This window comes from Alligator mississippiensis, chromosome 2 (genome assembly GCF_030867095.1).
Source record: "Alligator mississippiensis isolate rAllMis1 chromosome 2, rAllMis1, whole genome shotgun sequence".
NCBI classification, from domain to species: domain Eukaryota; kingdom Metazoa; phylum Chordata; order Crocodylia; family Alligatoridae; genus Alligator; species Alligator mississippiensis.
This window is the reverse complement of record NC_081825.1, coordinates 251,939,049-251,946,663: the sequence shown is the minus strand read 5'-3', so window position 1 is coordinate 251,946,663 and position 7,615 is coordinate 251,939,049.

Sequence of the window (7,615 nt, the reverse complement as noted above, 5' to 3'; positions counted from 1 at the left end):
GGGATAGAGTTAGAAAAGCTTTTGAATGTCTTGCATCTTATTGTAGATCCAGTAAAAGAGATTTCTCTAAGAAATCCTTGCCTCTGTTCTGAATTGTGACATTTTTGTATGGAATGAATGCATTCAATCACAAGTAGGGGTCTGCGAAGTGGACTGTCTTCAATATGGATTTGGTTTGGCCCAAATTGGGCGGGGGGGGGGAGGGGAAGTGATTCGGTTAGTTGTTTCAGATCGCTGTCCCGATTTTTTTCTATTTGGCCAAATCCAAATCTGAAGATTTGATGCTGATTCTGAGAATCAGTGATTCAGCCATAGACACAGCTTTAAATGATTTTTCTACATACCTTGAGGTACCAGGCGTGGTTCATGAACACTGAGATGGTGGGGTGGATGAAGCATCCCACAGGAACATGGTGGGGGGGGAGGGCATGTGCTCAGCGGCAGAAGTACTTCTGGTCCACTTCTGGGTCCATGGCCAAGCATGCAGGGGCTCCCTGCAACACCCTGGCTTAGTGATCAGCCACAGCGGGGGGGACCCCAGGTGCCCCCCACGAGACCCAGGAGGCATCAGTTGCTGAGCCAAGGGTGGGGGGGAAGGTCCCCTGCATGCTCCGCGGTGGACCCAGAAGTGGACTGGAAGTGCTTCTGGTCCAATTCCGGGTCTGCCGCTGAGCATGCTGGGGACCCCCCCCCTCACACCTTGTGCTGCCATGGGATGCTCCATCGACCCCACCATCTCAGCATTCTTGAGCTGCCTGTTACCTTGAGGTAATAATGAAAACTTGCCCTCTGAAAAGCAAACCATTGTTAGGTATCTTTAGCTGGTACCCCAGAAACGCTAAGAAATACTTGGTTACATTTACACAGTACACTATTATATTTACAAATAAGAATCTGCACATGCATTTCTCAAGTAAAATTTAGACCTTATGTTTAAATTAAAAACAAAACAAAACAAAAAACCCCCAAAACCTTATGAGGCTTAGGACCTTATGTCACATTTTCAGAAATGACTTGGGCACTTTGAAGCCTAAAACCCATAAGAATTTCAGTACAACTTAAGCACCTGTAAATTCCTTTTGAAAATGAGACCTAAAGCCTTTAGTCACTTAGGATGCTTATACATATGATAGGGGTTTCGTTCTCCCTAAATTGAAACGGTGGTTTTTTTTAATGGTGTGTTATTAATTGTTGTTTAAAAACCCACCACTTCAATTTAGGGACTTCCATGATGTCACAGTGCGTCACGGCCCCCCATCAGCTCATCCACCTCCCCCCCCTCCCCCACTGTAAGCTACACCAGGGGGAAAAAAAAGCAGTGAGGAACCCCAATTATTTTCTTTCCCACAGCCAGGGGGTGAGCTGCTGGTGGGCCGAGCAGTCCCTGAACTGCAAGGAACCCCGGACCTTCCCTCCATGGTGGCAGTGCCCCTCCAGGAAGCACCCACCCACTAGCATCTGGCCTGGGTGGTCTCAGGGGGCACCACCACTGGAGGGAAGCACCACACCCTGTGCAGCTCAGTGGCTGTGCAACCTAGCAGCAGCTTGTGCAGATGGGTTCCATTGGGAGGTGGGGAGAGAATAAAGCAGTGAGGGGCCTGATCTTTTTTATTTTATTTATGTATTTTTATCTCAGAGCCTGCCTGAGCTGCACAGGGCCCAGTGCTTCCCTCTGTGGTGGCGGTGCCCCCCGGGCTGCACCCACCCACTAGCAGCCCACCCGAGCGGTCCCATGTGGTGCCACAGCTGTGGAGGGAACCACCGGGCCCTGTGCAGCTCAGGCACACAGGCTCCAGGACAAAAAAAAAACAACCCAAAAATCAGGCTCCTTGCTGCCTCTCTCTCTCCCTCCTTTTATTACCCTTAGTGGAGCCTGCCTGTATGAGCTGCCACTGGGTTGCATAGCCCCTAAGCTGCACGGGGACCAGTGCTTCCCTCCGCAGTGGCAGTGCACCCCAGGACCTCCTGGGCCAGGTGCCAGCAGGCAGGTGCCACCCAGGGGGGTGACACTGCTGTGGAGGGAAGGTCCAGGTCCCCCATAGTTTGGGGACCACTTGGACTGCCAGCAGCTAACCACCCAGCCATGGGAGAGGCAGGTAGGCTCCAGCACCCCATGCACCATCCCTGCCATCTTCCTGCCACCGGGGACTGCCTGGGAACAGGCTGGCTTGCCCCTGGGGAAGAGCAGCAATGCACCAGGAGGGTGGCGGGAACAGTGCATGGGGTGCTGGAAGCTTGCCAAACCTGAGCTTTCCCATGTACGTCTGGGCTTCCAGAGCCCTGTGCACTGTTGTGCTTTGTTACATAGCAGACTAAAGTGCCTTGGGTGGGTTGTACCTTGCTACGTAACAAAGTCATTTAAAGTGGAATACACTGCTGAATGTGTAAACAGCAACGCCATTAAAGAGGTGCAAAGGGGCAATTACGCTGGTTTAAGACCAATTTTGTTGTGTGTACAAGCACCTATAGGTGCCTTTTGAAAATGTTATCCCTTTGCTCTTAAACACTTAAATCATACTTAAAAACACAGCCTACACTCCTGAGTCACTTGGTTGCATATCCACTAAGTGAGTCTTTTTAATAAAAGTAGTGACTGAATAAGTTTGTATATATGATAATTCTGTAGTAAATAAAATTTCTTGGGTTAGCCTAATAGTGTAATCCAACAAAAAACAAATATAGGCAAGAGAAGACATATGTCAGACATACCCATCTTAATAGAGGCTGAGGGATTCCATGAAACCTTTGATTTGCATTACATATTTATGGGACTATAAAAATAATAATAAGCAAATTGATGCCATTTGATAGAAATATGATGACTGGAGCTCTTACAGGACAATCAGGAATTAATTAATACAGCCTCATGTCCTGGATTTAGCTTGTCTTTAAATTAATTCCAAAAGGAAGTCTTACAAGTCAAAGTTCCAGGGACAAAGACAGGTTCAGATTAATTACTCTGAGTCCTTTCAATGTCTTTATCTTATTTACAGTGCTCTGAAAGCTAATTTATCTTATCCACATGGGTGTGCATATGAGTGACAATATGGTTGTAGTAATGCAGGTGATAGAGAGAAAAGTTCTTACTAAAAGAAAGGTTCTTAATAAATATTATCCCAAAATATTAAGACAATTAAACAGAAGTGCCTTCTTATTTTAAAATAAAAGGCAAAAGAAAAGTTTTGAAGAACTTTGCAGGGTTTACAGTTAATAATGTAATATTCATGAGTTTTGGTTTCCTTTGTTTATTCTAGTTAAGTACAAAAAACACTTTATTACAGAAACTGAGGAAAAAAGAAAGAAGTGGCAATTCTACTTAACTAGAATGAACAAAGAACTAGGAGTCCTGATCTTATGAATTCTCTTCCCATCTCTTACACTGAAAGGCTTACAAAATACTTTGCACTTATAAAGCACTTAAAATAATATTTACCTACCTTATCAGTGATGCTAGACTAATATTTGTTGAGTAACAGAGGGGGAAATAGGAGGTTTAGAGAAATGGCTTGCCTACAGCATGATCGCATAGGAAATCAGTCTTAGAAACAATATTGGAACCCAGGTTTCCTACTTCCTATCAAGGCAACATTCAAGACAAGTCACCTAAGGCTGGAGGCAAAGAAGGTTTTAGGTTGAACTGAGAAGTCAAAGTAAAAAATCATGATTCCCAAAACTCTGCTCAGCAACTGCAGAGTACTGCCTAAGTCTACTGAAGGAGTCTTGGCTCAGTCAAGTATAGGTACAGTACAAAGCTCAGTCATCACATTTACACCCAATTTGAACCAATTCAGCCTTTAGTATAAAGATGAAGTTACAAGTTACACTTGGATCATACTAAGGGCACTTAATGTGAACCTCTGAACATTCAATCCTGTTAATGCTTCTGAAAATTCAACCGTGTCATGCTAGGTGCTCTTTGAGCATTTCAAAGCTACACCACTTGAGGTGAGGGTTAACTCTGAGCCATGCTAGCTAGTCTGCTTTACATACATAAAGACTGCTTGTAGACATAACCCAACCCCTCCCCTCCCCTCCAACAAAAAATAAATAAATAAAACATGCTTTACTGGAAGAAGCAGTGCCTTACTTTAACTCGGCTCTGCAGCTTCTGCATAGATTGGTGCTTCAGCAGGGGGTTTTTTGGCCCTTTTAGCTAAAGCTGATTCAATCAGCTATTAGATAAAAGCACCAAAAAATCCCCACTTAAGTGCCAATTTATACAGACATCAGGGCTAGGGACAGACATCTCACACACACACTGATTTAAATGACCAGAAATTGGTTTAAACCTGTAACAGAACAGCTGTTCAGTATACACAAACTGGTTTGAAAATGGCTGAAACTGGTTTGAGATAAACCTGGTTGAATGTAGTATCAGATTTAACTGATTTGGTTCAAACTGGTTTATGCTATGTCTGTCCCAGACCCCTTCCTGGTTTAAGTTAAATCAGAGTCCCCCAGAATCCTAGATGCTTTGTAATGCTGGGCAGGGCTCTGCTCTCTGCTTTAGCCCACCAGGGCTGGACCCGTCCCTCTGCTTCCTCGCTGCAGCTCTGGCAGGGACTGCAGGTACAGCAGGGTCTGCCTGGCTTTCTCCTGCTTCCCCCTGTCCCCCTCACTATTCCCTGCTCAAACAGGGATTCCCCTCTCCCCTCTGCCTTACACAGATACCTCTCAGCATTAGCTAGCACACCAGAAGCTGGCTACACTCCATGCTGTGGGAGACAGGACAAAAGCAGGACAGGACAGTGTCAATTTGGGGATTTTTGGAGCTAATCATCAGGTAGATGGTAATGTCCCTTCATTCTTTCCTTGGAAAAAGTTGTCTAAGAAGAGCTTGAACTAATGAGAGAGCCCTTTGTTTTGCTGATGGGCTCCCTTGCTGACCAACGGGGTGGGAGGGGACTCCTTAATCAGAGCATCCTGCCAGGGCCTGGCCATGCTCCCCTCAGGTCAGCACTATGGAAGGGAAGGGAGGGCTGCTCTAGTGCCCCCTGGCTTCTAGCCTGAGCCACTGCAGGCATGTGGCTGCATTTTTTTTCAGTCCAGAGGGGATATTTGTGCAGTTACAAACTGATTCAGCCTAGCCAGGTTAGACTAACTTGTAAAAATTGAATCCATTCAGGCTCAGGCTTTTTGAATGTCTGTCCCTAGCCTAAGTGAGCCTGGTCCAACTAAAGCACTGCCTCTTCTGGGCATGTGTAAGTCTCAGAGTGGGGAATGCACTGAGTTTAAAATAAGGCACTGGGTTTTTTTGTTTGGTTTGTCTTTTTTTTTTTTAACCTCTGCAAGCAGCCAAAATGAGCACTTTTCAGTCCTCTGGTATCCCAGGATGCACTGCTCTCAGGTCTTCCCCTCCCAGCTGGGAAGGAGCCCAGATGTCCTTGGCTTCTAGCTATACCTCTGCTTGCCATCCCTCTGGTGGCAAGTCAGAGCTGTGCCGGCATGGTAATCCTTAATGTGCAGTTGTTCACAGCATGCTCTACTTTTAACAGTCTAATTTTTAACGGTCTAACATACTCTCTTTATGGATACCCTCCGTTCATCCTATGCAGCCAGAAATGCAAGTCATGGGACCAGAAGGAAACAGAACCTGATTGCCCGATGTTCAGGGCACTTGGCTAGAAGGACCCAAGTTCTGGTCCCTGCTCTCAGGATTAGTTCTGTTATTGATGTAAAAAAATAGAAAAATATAAAAAGGCATAGCATATCCTAGAACAAGAATCCCCACTCCTAACTGAGTGCCCTCCTAAATAGATTACACAGCTAGGTTCTCTCTTACTTCTGGTCCTTTTAATCCTGTATTTCTTTCTGTTGCCCATCTGGAACAGGAAGAGTGCCCCCACCTCTGAGTACTTATTTAATAGTCTATCGATTAACACTTGTAAGTGAAGAGGTTTAAATCCTTAGAGCAGGCACAAACTTATCATTTTTTTCTATGGGATGAAGAAAAGATGTGTCTTCTGACCGAAAATGACAGCCCATCAGTGTGGCAAAAACACTCGTGTTCTGCTGTTATGTGTCTGTATTGAGTTAATGAAGAAAGCTGTCTTCTGGAAGAATAATCTAATGAGGATTAATTATAAAATATTTCCTAAACTCTGTGATCTTATGACTGGAAACAGCATTCAGCCTCCCATTTCGATTATGACTTACCACCTCACTTAACTGATGGACTAGTTTACAACCTTCTTCCCAGACTTGGACATGTCAAAATATGTTTGGGTACAAGGCTCATTTCATTGTCAGCTTGACTAAACTAGATTGCCAACAACTGAAACTAAGCATCTCAGAGAACTGTCTTGTGACCACAGTTTGAAAGGATCATTTGCTCAGCTATTTGTAACTGATTTCTGGTTTAATGAAGGACATACATTCACCATTATCAAGGTTGTACACTAAAACAATTCTTTGTAACTACATGAATTCAGCATGAAGCTGAATTCAGAGAATGCGTTTCCATTCATTCATACTCTTGCTTCATCATGGATCTGATTTTGGATGTGAAATGTGCCTTTTTAACAGAACCACTAAACTTTGAAAGGATTTGTCAGGAGGTCCAGATCATGTGTCACATTAGTTCAATAAAGTATCTGATTTCCATCACTAATTATTTTATGACATAATATGCATATATTGTTTATGTTAGTATTTGGGATGGCAAGAATTATTGATCTGTAAATGGGCTCACAACAGGTTTGGGAACTTCTGCTGTATTTATCTACACATATGGCAATAGTTATACTGATTTAAGCACCTTTTTATACTGGTATAAATACACCCATTATGTGGGTGTTATACCACTTTAATTATACTAGTGTAATTAAAAGTGTTGGGATTCTCTGAAGACATGGTTTTAGCTTCCACTTCGACTCTAGAAAATTTTGCCAAGTATCTATTATCATTCTATGATATGGACAGCTTTTTTTGGGTTGAAATCACCAAAACCTTTATTTTCTGAACTAGACAAGTAGTAACCACCACCCTAAGATGGACTCAAACCAGTGATCACAGACAAATAGCTCTGTAATACATTGCCATTTCCATGAGTCATTCAGGCCCTAGATGGAGTTCTGTCAGATTCACATGTTAACTGTGAAATAGGGGACTATTTTATTTTTCTTCCATATCCATTTATACTTTTATTTCATCATAGGAGCTGAATAAGAAAAATCATCAATAGTCATTGGATTCCAGCCTAACACACACTTTAATATGAAACTATCGTATTCAAGGTGGAACCTTTTCTTTTGGGAAATTGAAAAAGATGAAATAATATAGTGCATTGCTCATGAAAGAAAGTCCATCTGTTCTTATAATAATTTTAGAGTTTAGCTAATATTCACTTCTTTAGTTACAAAAGAAAAAATGTGCTTGGTGTATTTGTATACCTTGCCACCTAGTGGCCATTTTTTATATCTGCGTGAATGTGTTCACTGATATATACAACATATACTATGGCTTGAATTGAAAATTCTTAATATGAACCAACCATAGACACCTCTGCATTTTAATATTCCAAACACCCACAATGTATAGTAGTATAGATAACACAATTTTACTATGCCAACAATTTGATATTAAAAATAAAGTAACACAAGAAAAAATATATATG